The sequence below is a fragment of the Schistocerca serialis genome, chromosome 1 (assembly GCF_023864345.2).
Source record: "Schistocerca serialis cubense isolate TAMUIC-IGC-003099 chromosome 1, iqSchSeri2.2, whole genome shotgun sequence".
In the NCBI taxonomy this organism is placed as follows: Eukaryota; Metazoa; Arthropoda; class Insecta; order Orthoptera; family Acrididae; genus Schistocerca; species Schistocerca serialis.
Genome location: NC_064638.1, coordinates 578,731,956 through 578,751,423, shown reverse-complemented (window position 1 = coordinate 578,751,423; position 19,468 = coordinate 578,731,956). Strand labels below are relative to the sequence as shown.

The 19,468-nt window shown below is 43.7% G+C and overlaps 1 protein-coding gene across 1 annotated transcript in view; it reads right to left on the bottom strand.

Moving 5' to 3' along the window:
- LOC126476673 (amphoterin-induced protein 3) overlaps positions 1 to 18,322 on the bottom strand; it is a 142,645-nt gene extending 124,323 nt beyond the window's left edge. Inside the window, exon 1 of the mRNA XM_050103560.1 lies at positions 18,230 to 18,322. The gene's annotated coding sequence lies outside the window, so the exon portion shown is untranslated. The remainder of the gene's footprint in view (positions 1 to 18,229) is intronic.
- Between the last annotated feature and the right edge of the window lie 1,146 nt (positions 18,323 to 19,468).

Sequence of the window (19,468 nt, the reverse complement as noted above, 5' to 3'; positions counted from 1 at the left end):
TTTCCCGCGTGGCGGTCGGCCCCACACAGCTGAGACTCCTGCAATGATGGAATGTGCGGGTTCTCTCCTTCGAGGTGATCGACGGATCATAATCAAATACCTCACTGCTCGAATGGACGTCTCTCTTGGAAGTGCTGACATACTTGTACACGAGTTTAGATGCTCACTTAGTGTGTGCCGCCTAACAGAAGATCATAAAGAGCAGCGTCCGCCTACCATTGGTTTGGCCCAAAGGAGGATACACTCGCAGGAAAGCAGTACATGGATAATGGCGAAGATACTGACGTTGGCTCCGACGTCGATCAGTAGAGCAGTACCATCTGGGCTTTCAGGCCCTCCCAGTAAGGACGTTGCATTGGATGGAGATTATGTCGAAAAATAGGGTTTTTGTAGCCAAAACAGTGAAGAATAATATGGGGTATTGGAATGCTGAATAAAACCAACCTGCATTCAGAAAAGAAAATGTTGCATTACTTATAGAACGCCCCTCGTAAGTCAAAGTCAACAACATTGAGATCTGGTGACTGGTTGCAGGGGAGAGGCGTCAATTCATCCTCGCGAGCACTAAACCAGTCCTGGATGATGTGGGTTGTGAGAACCATGGACCCCATGGGATACCATGGCTGCCACATAAATCCCCTAACCCCTGCCAAGTTTCACTATTGGGACGCAAACTCGGCAAGACTTTGGAAACACTGAAACAAGACTCATCCGACCAAATGGCATTCTATAGTTTCATAGCCCAGGTTTTAAGGCTACGGAACCTCATTTTCCCGTTACCAGTATTTGCATCACCGGTAAGTGGTTTTGGAAACCCAGATCCCTCTGCAGTTTCCTGCGTCTGGTGTTGGCAAGTTTCGCAAAAGCGACAATGAGTTCTGCAGTGACTTGCAGCTGTCGACCTGACATTTTTCGTCACAATCTTCTTGAATAACACTCCGTCACACACACTTTTGTATATGCTGTGACTTAGATGATGATGATTATTGAGACACTAACCACTTCGGCTACCTTGGTTACGGACGCACCCATCATATTAGCACCACCAATTTTCCCACATTCGAATGCACTGCGCTCCGACGTAGTGCACTCAAGATTACACAAAATACTGTTCTAACCAAGACTGACACTTCCCACGTATTGAGGACATTGTATATGTGTCGTTCGTGGTTATATACAACATCGCAACTTCCAGGCTTGGCTAGCGCCTGAATTTTTGTTCAGGCATGCATTTCTCGCAATGTGTCCATATTTTTATCCACCCAATGTATCTGCAGAGCTGGTACGCACTGAAATTTCCGTGCCGCAGTACCGCAGCATGCCGCTAGAGACGCGAAAATAAAATAGTGGAGGCTGTTGAGAAAATGAAGAACTGTGAATAATTAGTTTTCTGCATATGAAGGGGAGGAACGCTGAAACAGTCCATGCTGAGTTGGTCGAAGTTTACGGCAACGGTGCACTACAGTATGACAGTGCTTCGTTAACACAGGCAGTGCCCCTGTGGTAAAAATGTCTGGAAGGTGAACGATCTGGGATACCAAGAACCAGGAACCGCGAGAGAATTGATGGCCTTGGTGCTCGAAAACCAGCCTATTACTACCAAGGCGGTATCGAAAAAAAAAAAAAAATAAAAAAAAAAAAAAATGAAAATCAATCATGCACCATTTGAGCTTCCGAAGCACGACTCACGCCCGGTCCTCACAGCTTTACTTCCGCCAGTATCTCGTCTCCTACCTTCCAAATTTTGCAGAGCTTCTGTAAAGTTTGGAAAGTAGGAGACGAGGTACTGGCAGAAGTAAAGCTGTGGGGACCAGGCGTGAGTCGTGCTTCGGAAGCTCAGATGGTAGAGCACTTGCCCGCGAAAGGCAAAGGTCCCGAGTTCAAGTTGCGGTCGGGCACACAGTTTTGATCTGCCAGGGAGTTTCATATCAGCGCACACTCCGCTGCAGAGTGAAAATCTCATTCTGGAATCATGCATCAGTTTCAGACATTCTGAACGTGTCAAAGGTCACCGCCCGCTGGGTTCCACGACTTTTAACACTCATTCAAAAAGCGCGCCGAAACAGAGACAGTAGCGTACACGTCGCGTTTGTGCCAGGACAATTTTGAAGCCTTTTTTTATCCACCTTATTACCATGACGACTGATGGGTTTATCATTAAGACCCCCGAAACCAAAAAGCAAAGGCAATGGTAGAAACATTTGGATTCCGCATCACCAAAGAAGACCAACATCATCAAACAATGTGTAGCGGAGTGTTTAGTGTCATCCTTGTCCGATCCGAACTTGTGCTCAATCACAAAAGACTTCGTCGATGGGAGCTAAAAATCCAACTGGAGTGATTTATACAGTTGACTGAAAAAGGGTTCAGAAAACTGAACTATGAAAACGTCCTTTTTTTCCTCCTAATTTAGTAGCGTGATGAACAGTGCGGCGGTTGTTCAGTTTTATTAAAAGAGGAAATGTCATGAAACAACAGTGATAAATATTTGCTCCGAATAGAACTCTGAATAAACGTTTCTCCATAGTCAATGTCGGTGTGTTTCCCGATGACTCATCAGACATACCTTGTCTTAGGTAAGTGAAGAGCACTCTACAATACAAGGTGCATTCTAGTTCTAAGGCCTCCAATTTTTTTTCTCCGGACTGGAAAGAGATAGAAACATGAGCATTGTTTTAAAATGAGGCCGCGTTCATTGTCAATACGTCCCAGAGATGGCAGCACCGTACGGCAGATGGAATTTTACCGCCAGCGGCGTGAATGAGAACTGTTTTAAATACTTAAAATGGCGACGTTTTCCTTACTTTAACAGCGTGCAATCATTCGTTTTCCGAATTTGCGTGGTGTGAAACCAATTGAAATTCATCGACAGTTGAAGGAGACATGTGGTGATTGAGTTATGGATGTGTCGAAAGTGCGTTTGTGGGTGCGACAGTTTAATGAAGGCAGAACATCTTGTGACAACAAACCGAAACAACCTCGGGCTCACACAAGCCAGTCTGATGACATGATCGAGAAAGTGGAGAGAATTGTTTTGGGGGATCACCGAATGACTGTTGAACAGATCGCCTCCAGAGTTGGCATTTCTGTGGGTTCTGTGCACACAATCCTGCATGACAACCTGAAAATGCGAAAAGTGTCATTCAGGTGGGTGCCACAAATGCTGACGGACGACCACATGGCTGCCCGTGTGGCATGTTGTTAAGCAATGTTGACGTGCAACAACAGCATGAATGGGACTTTCTTTTCGTCGGTTGTGACAATGGATGAGACGTGGATGCCATTTTTCAATCCAGAAACAAAGCGCCAGTCAGCTCAATGGAAGCACACAGATTCACCGCCACCAAAAAAATTTCGGGTAACCGCCAGTGCTGAAAAAATGATGGTGTCCATGTTCTGGGACGGCGAGGGCGTAATCCTTACCCATTGCGTTCCAAAGGGCACTACGGTAACAGGTGCATCCTACGAAAATGTTTTGAAGAACAAATTCCTTCCTGCACTGCAACAAAAACGTCCGGGAAGGGTTGCGCATGTGCTGTTTCACTGAGACAACGCACCCGCACATCGAGCTAACGGTACGCAACAGTTTCTTCGTGATAACTTTGAAGTGATTCCTCATGCTCCCTACTCACCTGACCTGGCTCCCAGTGACTTTTGGCTTTTTCCAACAATGAAAGACACTGTGGCCGCACATTCACCAGCCATGCTGCTATTGCCTCAGCGATTTTCCAGTGGTCAAAACAGACTCCTAAAGAAGCCTTCGCCGCTGCCATGGAATCATGGCGTCAGCGTTGTGAAAAATGTGTGCGTCTGCAGGGCGATTACGTCGAGAAATAACGCCAGTTTCATCGATTTCGGGTGAGTAGTTAATTAGAAAAAAAATCGGAGGCCTTAGAACTTGAATGCACCTCGTACAACGAACAATTTTAAAGGTAAATGCTGTCCTTGCATTTCACTCTGGAGAAATATACTCGAATGCTTGTAGCGGCTGCGTAACTATAGAGTCAGTGGAGTTGATTGTACAGTATCCGATAACACTGTCATTCGAATCTCTAAATGACGGACGGCTTGTATTTTTTTAAAGGTCATTACTCTTCATTTTAGTGGATATCAGGCTTAAAGATTGCTCCTTATCAGCCAGTTACATAATTCTCATATGACAACGTATCACTGATACGAAGGTCATTTCATTTCTCCTAGCACGTTTTAAATTCATACATCAATAATCTACGCTTGCATAGCTAAATTGGTGTACGGTATTGGCATACGGCCGTGAATACTAGTACGCTCATCCCAGGAGGAAGTCTCTGCAGTTTCACAGATTAAATTATTATGGAGCGGCCATTGCATGCGTATGGTCGCATGTTCTCTCATTTAGCATCGACTCGTATGCCAAGTTTACTTCATTTTCGAGTTACCCATAGTGCTGTGACTTCAACAAGTGACCGTGGGCAAACAAAGCAAGTCCTGTAGGAGCGGCACGCCTCCTCAGCCCGCTAAAGTGAGCTCTGGGCGTTCCACTTGATCAGCTTGCCTGTAGCAGCGGTTTGGTTTCTTCAGTTTCGACCTCCAGCGAAGTACGCAGACAAGGTTGTTTTCCAATATCGATACTCTTTTTTTCCGAAATATCTGCTGGATTCTGAGTTGACTAACTTTACCTCAACGCTCGCTACACAAGATTCGCTCCAGTTGAGAAAGTTTCGTCGGGAATTCTGAATCTAACTTCTCTCATGACGACACGTATTTTAACGGCGAAGCTATACTTCGTTCTTTGTAAGCGATATTACAACCTTCGACTGCAACGTGTCAAAGAGACATACTTTTATGCTGTAGGAAATTATGAAAAGTCAAATTAAGAAGCCTGTATCACTCAGGACGAATATTTTTTCCTTGCCAATCTCTCTGGCAATAATATTTTTCTCTTTTACTGAAAAAAAAGTACAACCAGTACGACAGAAAACATACAGCGAACGGTCACAGTTTGCTTGTGTTTGTTACAAGACAGAAACGAAGATGGTGTGAGAGTGTACAATGAGTAATCCGTAATCTTATCCATCTGTTCTAGAGTACAACTGATTCCATCGCTTCGTAGCGAAATGCGTCTGCTTCATTCTCGGAATAGCGCAGAATGTACCACATCACGTATCGAAGATCGCTGCGGACGAATGATAAGACGATGAAACTACAGGCTACACCCGCCATTGTGACTGAATGGTCGACGTCACGCCACGGCAGCAGAGCAGATCTTGGGCTCCGCCCTTGCGGACGGAACCGCGCCAAGTGGCGAAACTGTCCCAGTAGAAGCAATACAGACGTAATACAGTTAAGACTGAAATATTTTGACGCTACCTGTTTTGTGTATTATAGAAATGATTCAGATGACAGAGAGAATATTAAATGGGTTCCACAAGCTTCAGTTTTTGATCCACTGCTGTTACTTATACAGAGAATGAATGAGAGCTACTTTGATTACATTCAATGTACTGTAGCAACTTCGTACAACAACAAAAATCAAATCAAAATAGGACACCACCGTATTTCGCTTTCTGATCAGTCCGTAACACGATACCATTTTTTTTCTGGGGCTCGAGACAGGTCTGCGTAATAGTACGGATTGCAACATTTTGACGCCAGTCAGAAGTCCGTAACGGCTCGTAAGAAGTTATAACATAACCCTCTACAACTACTTCCTCTGCACGTTGGACAAAGAGGGACGTAACGTAAGAGACCAAAAACTGTTGGTCAACTGGAGAAACATAATCGCCGAGTCTTTAGAAATGCACTGCAGAAGTAACAAGGACTGTCTAATATCTCCAGCTGTTTACGTCTATTTTTGGCCGACCAGTATATAAGGTGATTCAATAAGAAAGAACAGATTTCAGACGTTTATTATGCACCAACTATAAAAGATACACAGTACGCTTGTCACTATATCAAGGAATGTTCAAAGTTTAGAAATAGTTGCGCTGTTGTTTCTGGCAGCACGGCGACTACATCACAAGAGAAATGATTCTGTGTGTTGAAGTTGCACTAAGTCAATCCACTACTCAAATGCAACGTGCATTCCACCGTCGATTCAGCAAGCCGCCGCCTCTGCACAAGCAGGTTCATGACTGGCAAACAAATTTTTTGGAAGGCGGTTTCATATGCGAAGGGAAGAGCACTGGTCTGCCATGCACGTCTGATGAAACTGTCGAGCGTATCCGAGACGCGATAACACGCAGCCCTCGCAAGTCCACAAGACAGGCCGGCCAGGAACTGCAACTTCCTCCAGCAATGGTGTAGCTTTTTATAAAACGACGCCTTACAAGTTGCAGTTACTCCATCAATTTCGTTCCGGCGACTCTAACGGAAGATACGTATTTTGCTTTCACGTCTCCAGGATATGGGAGAGGACACTTTCTCCGACCGACTCATCTTTTCGGAGGAATCGGCCTTTCACCTACCGGGTAAAGTAAACCGCCATAATCTAAGAATTTGTGGTTCACAAAATCGTGGCGTCGTCGAACTAGAAAGAGACTCACGAAACTGAATGTGTTTTGTGCCGTTTCTGTTCATAAAGTTTATGGACCTTTCTCTTTTGCGGTGGAAGCTGACACATGAATGTCATACACGGACATGCTGCCAAATTGGTTGTTTCCTCAATTTCACGAAGTTTCCAGTGATTTCATTTTTATGCGTGACTGCGCCCTGCCTCACTTTCATCTTGAGGTGCAGCGTTATCTTAACAATACGTACCATAACGTTTGATAGAGGTGGACAACAGGGTCTTGCTCATTGCTTTTGACCTCGCAGGTCACCAGACCTAAACAACGAAACCGTTTTTTGTGGGGTTACATAAAAGTCGGAGTCTTTCTCCTATCTATCGCAGATACGCGCCAAGAGCTGGAAAAACTAACTGTTCAAGCTGTCGATTCAATAAATAGGGACCTGTGGACTCGTGTGTGGAATGAAATGACCTACTGTTTCGACGTTTCTCGAGAAACGCGTGGTGCTCATGTTGAGTTTAAGGTACAGTGTCTGTGCGAACACAAAACTTTGAACCTTCCTCTGACCAGTGACAAGCGCAATGTTTTCCCATATTTCACTATTAGTCTGTAAGAAATAACTGACATCTGTTCTTTCTTTCTCAATCACTCTGTATTTAATTTCAAATGTATATAATCATTCTGATGAACATCAACAAAAGCAAAACGAGGATAATGGAATGTAGTCGATCTAATCAGGTGAGGATGTGAGAATTAGATTCGTTGTAAATGAGACAAAGTAGTAGATGAATTTTGCTATTTGGGGAGCAAAATAAATGACGATGGTCGAAGCAGAGGGGATATAAAATGTAGACTGGCAATGGCAAGGTAAGCGTTTCTGAAGAGAAATTTGTTAACATCGATTATAGATTTAAGTGTCAGGAAGTTCTTTCTGAAAGTTTTTGTATAGAGTGTACATCTACATGGATACTCCGCAAATCACACTTAAGTGCCTGGCAGAGGGTTCATCGAACCAATTCTCTATTATTCCAATCTCGTATAGCGCGCGGAGAGAATGAACACCTGTATCTTTCCGTACGAGCTCTGATTTCCCTTATTTTATCGTGGTGATCGTTCCTCCCTATGTAGGTCGGTGTCAACAAAATATTTTCGCATTCGGAGGAGAAAGATGGTGATTGGTATTTCGCAAGAAGATTCCGTCGCAACGAAAAACTCCTTTGTTCTTATGATTTCCAGCCCAAATCCCGTATCATTTCTGTGACACACTCTCCCACATTTCGCGACCATACAAAACGTGCTGCCTTTCTTTGATCTTTTTCGATGTACTCTGTCAGTCCTACCTGGTAAGGATCCCACACCGCGCAGCAGTATTCTAAAAGAGGACGGACAAGCGTAGTGTAGTAGGTCTGCTACATTTTCTAAGTGTTCTGCCAATAAACCATAGCCTTTGGTTAGCCTTCCCCACAACATTTTCTGTGCGTTCTTTCCAATTCAAGTTGTTCGTAATTCTAATACCTAGGTACTTAGTTGAATTTACGGCTTTTAGATTAGACTGATTTATCGTGTAACCGAAATTTAAAGAGTTCCTTTTAGTACTCATGTGGATGACCTCACACTTTTCGTTATTTAGGGTCAACTGCCACTTTTCGCACCATTCAGATATCTTTTCTAAATCGTTTTGCACTTTGTTTTGGTCTTCTGATGAATTTATTAATCGATAAACAACAGCGTCATCTGTAAACAACCGAAGATGGCTGCTCAGATAGTCTCCGAAATCTTTTATATAGATAAGGAATAGCAAAGGGCCTATAACACTACCTTGGGGAACGCTTGAAATCACTTCTGTTTTACTCGATGACTTTCCGCCAATTACTACGAACTGTGACCTCTCTGGCAGGAAATCGCAAATCCAGTCACATTACAGACGATATTCCATAAGCACGCAATTTTACTACGAGCTGCTTGTGTAGTACAGTGTCAAAAGCCTTCCGGAAATCCAGGAATACGGAATTGATCTGAAATCCCTTGTCAATAGCACTCAGCACTTCATTTGAATAAAGAGCTAGTTGTGTTTCACAGGAACGATGTGTTCTAAACCCGTGATGACTGTGTGTCAATAGACCGTTTCCTTCGAGGCAACCATGTATGGAAGTGAAACATGGACGATAAATAGTTTAGACAAGAAGAGAATAGAAACTTTAAAAATGTCGTGCTATGGAGAATCCTGAAGATTAGATTACGTAAGTAGTGATGAAGTTCTGAATAGAATGAGGGAGAAGACGAAGGTGTGGCACAACTTGACTAGAAGAAGGGATCGGTTGCTAGGACACGTTCTGAGGCATCAAGGGATCACCAATTTAGTATTCGGGGAAAGCGTGGAGGGTAAAAATCGTAGAGAGAGACCAAGGGATGAATACACTAAGCAGATTCAGGAGGATGTAGATTGCAGTAGTTACTCAGAGATGAAGAACGCTGCACAGGATAGAGTAGCATGGAGAGCTGAATCAAACCAGTCTCTGGACTGAAGACCACAAAAGAACAACATCGTTCTACCTGCATAATGAGCTTCGTCATTTTATCTGTTTCCTATCGTTGCTTAACTGCTTCAAAATTCATAGACGTGTATTTCGTCTTTGGAATTATCATTTATCTGCAAAAAGTTAGTACACATCCATGAATAATGAACCTATTGCTCTTTTTCATAGTGAAATTAATTATTAAAGATATACAGTGTTCTGATAAATAACAATTATTTACACTTCTCTGTAGAACTAATTTTGACTCTGAATGAATGAAGAAAGTTTACTATTTTTCTCTGTACAAAAATTCACTGAAAAATGGAACTCGTGGTCTTTATATGGGACGGTAACATCAAACATAGAATGTAAATATCGATAACATTATAAATTTGACAGAATACGTGAACAAATAAGAACAGAAATTGCTGGAATTGTCATTCCCAGTTCGAGACAGAAAAGTCCATATACCTTACACTGTATTTTATTCACTAAGGCTTATGAAATTTTTCAAATGCATCGTCTTTTCGAAAGAGGTTCCCATGTAGAAGAATGAACTATTATTTCAAATCTTATGTATTCCAGAACGAATGCTGTTAGACGTATATAAATTAAATTAACTGAAATTAATAAAATAAAACACAATGAAAACAAGTGCATTGACACGAAAAGATATCAACGAAATTCTTTTAAAAATGGCAGCTACTCACAATTCCTGTTTGGAATATTGGTCTACTTTTAGTTTTCATTTGTTGCGATATGCTTTACGTCAACGGTTCAGCATTCATAAACAGATTTCATTTATGCATTTTCATGCCTTTACATTTTCAATGATTACATTCATTTCACTGAATTTAATTCACTTTATGTATATCTCCGTGGGAGAGTAAGCTACTGTAAAATAGATTGCCCCCAGAGGTAACACTTCTACTTATCCACTCAAGGAAGAGCGACACAAACTTTTTAGTCAGTCTTGGAGGCGTGGTCGAATGGCCGAATTGGGTGAAGTGACTGCTTGAGATGAGCAGGAATCCAGGACTGGCATAAATCATCAGTTGGAACTGAATATTTATTGTCAGAAGTAATTTGTACAGAAAAAAAAGCTTCTTAGATACGTGAGTGGCTCGAAGACTTCTTTAGCAACAGAACCCAGTGAGTTGTCCTGGAGGGAGTGTTCACCAGACTAGAGTGTCGTCAGGATTGCCGCAGGGAAGTGTGACAGGACCGCTCTTGATCTCTACATTAAAGTTATGCGTAAATAATCTGACGGATAGAGTGAGCAGCAATCTGTGACTCTTTGCTGAAATCGCCGCAAAAAATGGCTCTGAGCACTATGGGACTTAACATCTATGGTCATCAGTCCCCTAGAACTTAGAACTACTTAAACCCAACTAACCTAAGGACATCACACAACACCCAGCCATCACGAGGCAGAGAAAATCCCTGACCCCGCCGGGAATCGAACCCGGGAACCCGAAATCGCCGCAGTGTAAGGAAAAGTGTAGTCATTGAGTGACTGTAGGACGACACGGGATGACTGCGACGAACTTTGTTGTACTGAATGACAGCTTGCTCTAAATGCACAAAGAAAGGTTAGTGCAGATGAGAAGGAAAAACGATCCTATAATGTTGGAATATAATATTAGTGATGTGATGCTCGACACTGTCACGCCGATTAAATGTCTGGGTAAACACGAAATAGCAATGCCTGTCTTATTACGAAGTACGATACAAGGAACATTGCACCATACTTCTTAGTAACACAGGCATTGCTATTTTGTTTTTATTCGCAAATACCAGGCCCTCGACTATCGATAAATACATCTTCCTTGGACGGGAATATATGTAACGTACGAGTGGATTGTGACATGGACGACGACATATGGAAGTCGGGGTCTGCCCGTGATTCGGGCACGGCTAGCCGAAGTGGGAAATCCACGTTCCAGTCCCAGTCTGGCAAAAATTTTCATTGTCAGCTGATGGTGGTTCATATTGCAGAGCGATATGAAATGGACGGCAGGAGAGAGGTCGACTTCGGTTAACTGGGAGAGTTTTAGGAAAGAATTATTGAACTATATGAATTAAAAATAGTCATAACCTCTGAACGGTTTGCGTCAGGATGTTCAAACTTCACTGGTGGTCGCGGGGCATGATGGGAATTAGTATGAACATGGTTTGGTTTAGCTCACTTTCATTTGGATGGGTTCGTCAATAAGCAAAATTGACACATTTGGGGGACTGAGAATCTGTTTTTAGCGATCGAGAAGTTTTTTCGTCTCAGTGGGTAACTGTGTGGTGTGCAGTGTCCAGTCCCGGAATAATCAGTGTAATATTCCTTGATGGAGCGGTACTACCGAACGGTATGTCAAGATTTTGGAAAATTATTTCATCCTCATTATACAAAGTGATCCTGATTTCGACAAGACATGGTTCATGCAAGACCGAGATCGACCTCATCAACGCAGGAGAACGATGTCCTGCAGGATCAATTTGGGAACTGCATTCTGGCTCTGGGGTACTCAGAGGCCACTCGCATGGGCGCGAATGGTCGCCATATTCTTCGGATCTGAACACTTGCGACTCCTTTTTGCGGGGCTGTATTGAAGATCAGGTGTACAGCAATAATCTCAAAATCATTGCTCAGCTGAAAACAGCCATTCAGGAGGTCATCGACGTATCGATTTTCCGGCACTTCAGCAGAATTTCGCTATTCCTCTGCGCCACATCATCGCAAAGGATGGCAGGCATATCGAACACGTCACAACTCAAATCCGAATGTCTTTAGTTACATTTACAGGTCGAATAAAGGTCGTGTACGCAGTAGTTTGTAATTAATTTACGTTTTCATATAGTTCAATAACTTTCACCCTGTATGAAGGAGACCGCGTATAGAGCACTACTTATTTTTAAGTACTGCTCGGGTGTTCGGGATACTCATCAAATCGGATTAAAGGAAGACATCGAAGTAATTCAGAGGGTTGCTGCTAAATTTATTACAGGTACGTTCGATCAACAAGTATTACGGAGACGCTCAACTGGAAATCTTTGGACAGCATACGACGACCTTTTCGCGAAAGGCTATTGAGAGAATTTAGAGAACCGGCAGCCGCTAACTTACATTTCGCGTAAGGATCACTACAATTATGAGAAATAATAGCTTGTACGGAGACACGTAGACGGTCGCTTTACGCTCGCTTCATTTGCGAATGAAACAGGATATATAAGTAGTAGTGGAACAGGGTACCGTCCGCCATGCTTGCGGAACACGAGTGTAGCAGTAGGTAAAATAGTGACATGCTGTAATGGATTCCTTGAGGAGTAAAAGGGTAGAATGATCAAAATTACCTGCAAAATTATTTAGATAAGATACCTGTATGCTGCGAAAAGTGGCAACTGACCCTGAATAAAGAAAAGTGCGAATTTATTCACACGACTACTAAAAGAAATCAGCTAAATTTCGATTACGCGATAAGTCACACAAATCTGAGGGCTGTACATTCAACTAAATACTTAGGGATTACAATTACAAATAACCTAAATTGGAACGATCACATAGATAATATTGTGGGTAGAGCAAACCACAGACTGCGATTCATTGGCAGAACACTTAGAAGGTGCAACAGGTCTACTAAAGAGACTGCTTACACCACGTTTGTCCGCCCAGTTCTGGAGTAATGCTGTGCGGTGTGGCACCCGCATCAGGTGGGACTGACGGAAGACATCGAAAAAGTACAAAGAAGGGCAGCTCGTTTTGTATTATCGCGAAATAGGGGAGATTGTGACACAGACATGATATGTGAATCGGAGTGGCAATCATTAAAACAAAGGCGTTTTTCGTTGCGACGGGATCTTCTTATGAAATTTCAATCACCAGTTTTCTCTTCCGATTACGAACACATTCCGTTGGCACCCACCTACATAGGGAGAAATGATCATCACGATAAAATAACAGAAATCAGGGCTCGCACCGAAATATTTAAGTGCTCGTTTTTCCCGCGTGCCGTTCGAGAGTGGAACGGTAGAGAGACAGCATGAAGGTGGTTCATTGAACCCTCTGCCAGGCACTTTATTGTGAATAGCGCAGTAATCACGTAGATGTAGACAACTGGTAATTGCGATGTTGGTGTGGCAAATAATTTTATATTATGACGGACTTTCGTCGCAGTCTATAGTCTGCCAAAGTGTTATGTATGCGACGTTTTGAGAGGGTTATTAGAGATAATGGAGCAGTAACAGTGGCAGAAAAAGCAGCATGCAGAGTAGGAGGCGCAAGCAGAGCAGGAGGACAGGAGCAGCTGGCAGGCTGCAGGCGAGGGCGCTGCTGGTTAGCGCGCGACAGCGGGCGCTGCTATCGGGACAAAGCGATCTGCGAAGTACCGACTCGTGACGGGCAGTTGCAGCGCCGCACCATAGCGCAAGCCGCCGAACGGGTTCCCGCTGCAGCCGCGGCACAAAAGCTGGCCTCTCCTCTCCGGGAGGCGAGCCGCTCTGAATCTCAAGACCGCAGCGGCGACAGAAAAGGCGGTCGTTCGTCTGCCGAACATCGGCGCGACGCGACGCCAGGCCGGGTTTCTGCAGAGGCGAACACCCGGCTGTAGGCTGTCGCAGGGGGGGAACGTAGAAGGGCGGCGCAGACGTGCTCGCCACATGGCGCGGTCTTCTTACGTTAAGACACGGAAAATAGCCGTGTCTTGGGTCCTGTCTCTTGATCTGCTAGCAGGAGCAGTCACCTACTGGGTGTGCGAACCAACCCACAAAGTAAATGAAATACTTGGGGGCTAATGATTCATGAATGATTGGCGGGAGATGCGATTTCTCTGGCACTGGAAGGTGAAGCTACTGCCGTTTCCAAAACGTCAGTTCACATCGAACCAACAGCTGCTCCTGTGCGTTTACAGGACATGATAAATAATCTGTATATTTATGTCGACTCCAAATTAAAGTCCAACACATGAGCTACTGAGGACTCATTCGTGCACACGACGTTCTATTGGAATGCCGAGTTTATAGGTCTGATAGAAGGTAGGCAGCAGATTACGGGGGCTCCTATTTATGGGGAATTGTATGATGAGAAATTTGGCTCTTGAACATAATCGCTTCCATCCTGTAACAGACAGCGAAAATTATGAGCTGAGCAATTATTGAGTATTGCCGGCACGGTTGCTCAGCGTGTTCGGTCAGAGGCCTAGATGCCCTTTGTAATAAAAAAACTAAGTTAATGGATCAACAACGAACTGAAACGGGTGTCTTTCGACGTCCGCCCAGAGCAGATACAACGAATGAAAACGAACAAAATGAGAAAGCCGGCACGGTAGCTCAGCGTGTTCGGTCAGAGGGTTACGTGCCCTCTGTAATAAAAAAAAACTGAGTCAATCGATCAACAACGAACATAAATGGATGTCTTACGACGTCAGCCCCGAGCAGTTGCGACGAACAAAATGAGATTAAAAAAAAAAAGTACCGAGGGAAGAAGGCTTCGACTTGCAATGAAGAGAGGGAACGGTTCGATACGAGGATAACAACCAACCGAATGAAGAGGAATGGCTTATCTTACGTTCCGAAGCCGAGTTACCAGATCCGAAGTCCAGTTTGAGCCGGCCGAAGTGTCCGTGCGATTCTAGGCGCTGCAGTCTGGAACCGCGAGACCGCTACGGTCGTAGGTTCGAATTCTGCCTCGGGCATAGATGTGTGTGATGTCCTTAGGTTAGTTAGGTTTATCTAGTTCTAAGTTCTAGGGGCCTAATGACCTCAGAAGTTGAGTCCCATAGTGCTGAGAGCCATTTGAACCATTTTGAAGTTCAGTTTGAAAGGGAGACTATCTCCAGTACTACCTTATCACACAGCCGGTGAAATAGTAAATACGCTTTACGTCGCAAACTTGCTTTCCGATCCGCAATTATTCTGTAACTATCGCGTGAGGGAAAACAAAATACCAAGAAGATGCAACATTTAGTCTTTTCCATCCACTTCTGAAGCGCTGCTGCGCGATATGGGATCGTCACATAACAGGATTGACGGAAGACATCGAAAAAGTTCATAGAAAGGCAACTCATTGTGTGCTATCGTGAAACAGGTGAGACAGCGTCACAGATAAGATGCGCGAGTTGCGGTGGCAATCATTAAGACAAATTTGTTGCGGCGAGATTTTTTCACCAACTTCCTCCTACGAAAGCCGAAACATTTCGTTGATTCCCACCTACATGGGGAGGAAAGACCACCGTTATCTAATAAATCCGCTCTCGCACGGAAAGATTCAGGCGTTCTTTTTTTCTACGTACTTCTTGAGATTGGAACGATAAAGAAATAGTGTGAAACTATTTCATGAACCCTCTCAACGCACTTAAGCGTGAACTGCAGAGCAGTCATGTAGATTGGTACAACGTAAGAACTGCTGTATTGACTTGCGCCTCAGAATCATTTTACTAATGGGATTTACCAACAATCACATGCTACTATTGGTCAGTAAACTATAGCACTGACAAGTCAGTCTCCGGATATTATTCTGTTGTACACAGATTTTTATTATGCTATGGGTAACCCCCGAGTACCTAAAATTTAAAAGAAAACGCATAATGCTGTCATTGCGTAAGATAATATAATTTTCACTACAAGTGTGATCCTTAGTTGGCAGGTACATCATGTTCCATATTTGCAACACAAGAGAGCTCTCGTCTGCCTTTCATTAGCGAAGAATCCAAAGGATTCACGGGGGTCGTTCACGGACCACGTGTTATCAGGCCATAAACACAACACAAAGAAGCTTGACTATATGGCTAATCATTCACCAGCGTTATTTCGAGAAGCATAACGGCCGCGGAAGATCCCCTACCATTTAACGCACGGAGTTGCAACAGTTATTGTGTGCAGCGTACACAGCTACTGGTTATCGTATTCCACAGAGTAGTCTGCGTGACTACTCAACGTCCATCTACAAGATTTAATGCATATAGTTCATTAACGAGAAATCTTGTCCACAAACTATCCTGATTCGTCAAAGAACTGCACGAAATTGTGAAATTGCTGCCAATTTCAAAATCTGTTCTTGAAGAATTCCTAGTTTTTCTTTAGTTAATCGAGTTTTGTTGAGAGACGCTATTCAGAAAACAGATATACACATTGTATCTACATTCTCTTTAAGTATACCAAATATTGTAGTCCTTCCATAGCTATGCGCTGCAGGTTATTCATCGCAGTACCGTTCCTGTCATTACCAGACCTTGATCGCGTCTCCATTTAGCGTGGAACTAACAACAGTTACAGGACTCATGAAACAAGAGTCAATAATACGGAAGTAACAATATACGTAAATCTGAGAACATAATAAAAAAAACTACGTATTCAAGACGCCGTCGCCGTTCCCGGTCGAAGAGGTTATCTGCTCCCATTTTTTATAGAAGAAAAATGGGAATGTCTTTATGATTGCTCTAAGTACAGCTGTATGCTGCATACCACAGTATTTACCCGCTCGCTCTCTCTTTCACTCACACTCAGACAAACTCACTCACTCCCTCTCTCCCCTCCTGCAAGGAGAATGTTTGTATATCCAAAGTTACTTAATAATTAACAGAACATACTAATTACAAGCACTAAACGTAGCGCAGAAAACAGTTGATAGCCATCAGATGTCTACAAACAAGTCTTAGTCTCAATGGCTGCATGACTGGCGGAGGTAGTATGACATGGTTTATCTCGACAGGCCTTACTGCAAAACTACGGGAAGGAGATAATCGTAAATACTTAACAGCAGTAGGCGTATCACTGAAGAATATAAGATTAGATTAATTATAGCAGATATATAGTCGCCTAAAGTGTCGCAGAGACACTAGAAAGACGCGATAGAAAGGGAAATTCTGAGCGACAGGTATACTATCAAAATAACTAGAGGAGCTACGGATCAACATTTTGCTCTTCAGTTTATCTATAACGTAAATGTTTACAACCATAACAGGAGGGGGCATTCAATGAAACAAAATTTCTTTCACTAACAATTACCACTTACCGTCGAAATAAAGAATTGAGAACCATATGTTTTCTGGTGTTCGGTTCGGTAAAAAACCTACGTCAGCGTCCGATCCTGACAGTTTCTGTACTTCCTGCAAAAATATGCCGCAATTTCTTTATTTTACAGTTTATAACAATGGTTTAAGAATTGACCAAGTAAGTAATGTCTGAAGTCGATCTGCCATTAATTTTAGTAAAGTTAGTGCTATTCGGAATACTAGACTTCTTTAAAATCTATCAAAACAGATTTAATAAATACAGAAATTGAGGTATCTTTACTCGAAGGGGCAAAGGGGGGCACAAACGGAATACTAATTCTGCCTGCGCAAGGGATTGAAAAAATATGTCGTCCTTGGTAGGAACATACAGTGATATGCCTCTAGAGACGTAGAGGAAGCAACGAAAAAATTAAATTAGGGCCAGCCCGTGAACATTATGGTCTTTTCGCAAATAAAACAATGCTCCACATCACTTGGTTTTTTGTGGCATGTCGGAAAGCACCATCTCGCGGTGAGGTGGGGGGGGGGGGGGGCGCAGTACGTAGTAAAATAAGTTTCGTGACAGCAAACCCTCGGCACTTCTTTGTTATTTAATTCGATTAAGTAGCTGCGTGGAGTTTCATCTGTATACAAAACTTCTTTCAGCGATCATAAAATATTTTCGATCTCGAAAAAATTAAAAAAAAAAAAGGCCCCACAGACGCATGCAAGGGCGTAAAAAAATGTCGAAAACACACCATTCCTATACTTTAAAGAATAAAATGAGTTTGGTGAGCTAAACACCTGATACAACTGTTTTTATTCACACATTAGTTAATTATTACTTCAGTTTGAGACAAATTCCTGTGATCGCCACTTCTGGTACACACAACAATCAGTCATTCACAAGAAACGGCAAAAAATTTTTAGTGGTCGTTTGAGAGATTTTTGGTACGCAAACAAAAAGTCAACGCCCGACGCAAATGTAGGGTAATATTGGAAATACTGTCTGAAATTAGGCCGACAACGTTCGAAATGCTTTATGCACCGTAAATAAAACTTTGCTTTTGTTTACCGCTGAACTGACCTTTATTCTCGTTGTGGTGTCCAACAGTCAACGTCACTCGTGATCCCCACTCTCTCACACCACACTCAACACCAGAACTGTTAACACGATGCCACACACAGACGTCGGCACTCGGCTTGTCACGCACTCCGGCAGCAGAACACTGACGGCGCCACCTACCTCGAGGGCTATACCGCCGTACGTGCCGCCACCCCGCGCCGCATGCCGCTCGTTGCCCGCTGCTGCCGCCCGCTCGCTGTTGGCTGCCTCGGCCGCCGCTGGTCGACTGGACTGGACGCCTGGATGCGCCAACCAGTGGCGCCCCTGCGCCACCGCTGCCCGCGCAGACTGTGACGTCACGGCAGAAGTCGCGGTCCGCTATCTGCTCAGCCGTGCCACTGCCGCCGACTGCACCGGGGTTCGAGCACGACTACTCTCAGGCGAGAGAAACCGCTTACGTACTTGCAGGTGTGCTGTGTCCTTTCTCCTCAAACGGACCCCTGAAAGCAGAATCAGACACATTACTGGACAACTTCAAATGTGAAAATTACGGAATAGACTTGACGGTCACAGTTGTGACTATCAACTGTATTGAACTTTTTCACTAAGAGTTTCAGATTATTATACCCACATAATCAGTTGAATTTTATGTCAAATAGTAACGAATGGATCTTACTTGAGGAAATAAAGCAATCAACCACTCTTTACACACTGAAATGCCAAAGAATCTGATGAAGGCGTGCGTATTCAAATACAGAAAAATATGGCTCTGAGCACTATGGGACTTAACATCTGAGGTCATCAGTCCCCTAGAACTTAGAACTACGTAATCCTAACTAACCTATGGACATCACACACATCCATGCCCGAGGCAGGATTCGAACCTGCGACCGTAGCAGTCGCGCTGCTCCGGACTGAAGCGAGTAGAACCGCTCGGTCACCGCGGGCGGCTTCAAATACAGAGAGAAGTAAACAGGCACAATACGACACTGCCGTCGGCAACGCCTACATAAGACCGCAGGTGTCTTGGCGCAGTTGTTAGAACGGTTACTGCTGCTGCAATGGCAAATTATCAAGATTTAATTGAATTTGAACGTGATGTTATAGTCGGCGAACGAGCGATGGGACACAGCATCTCCGAGGTAGCGATGAAGTGGGGATTTTCCCGTACGACCATTCCACCAGTGTAGCGTGAATATCAGGAACCGGATAAAACATCTAATTCCCGACGTCGCTGCGACCAGAAAAAAGATCCTAAGAGAACGGGACCAAACGACGACTGAAGAGAATCGTTCAACGTGACAGATGTGCAACCCGTCCGCAAATTGCTGCAGATTTCAATGCTGGGCCATCGACAAGTGTCAGCGTGCGAAACATTCAATAAAACGTCATCGAAACGGGCTTTCAGAGGCGAAAGTC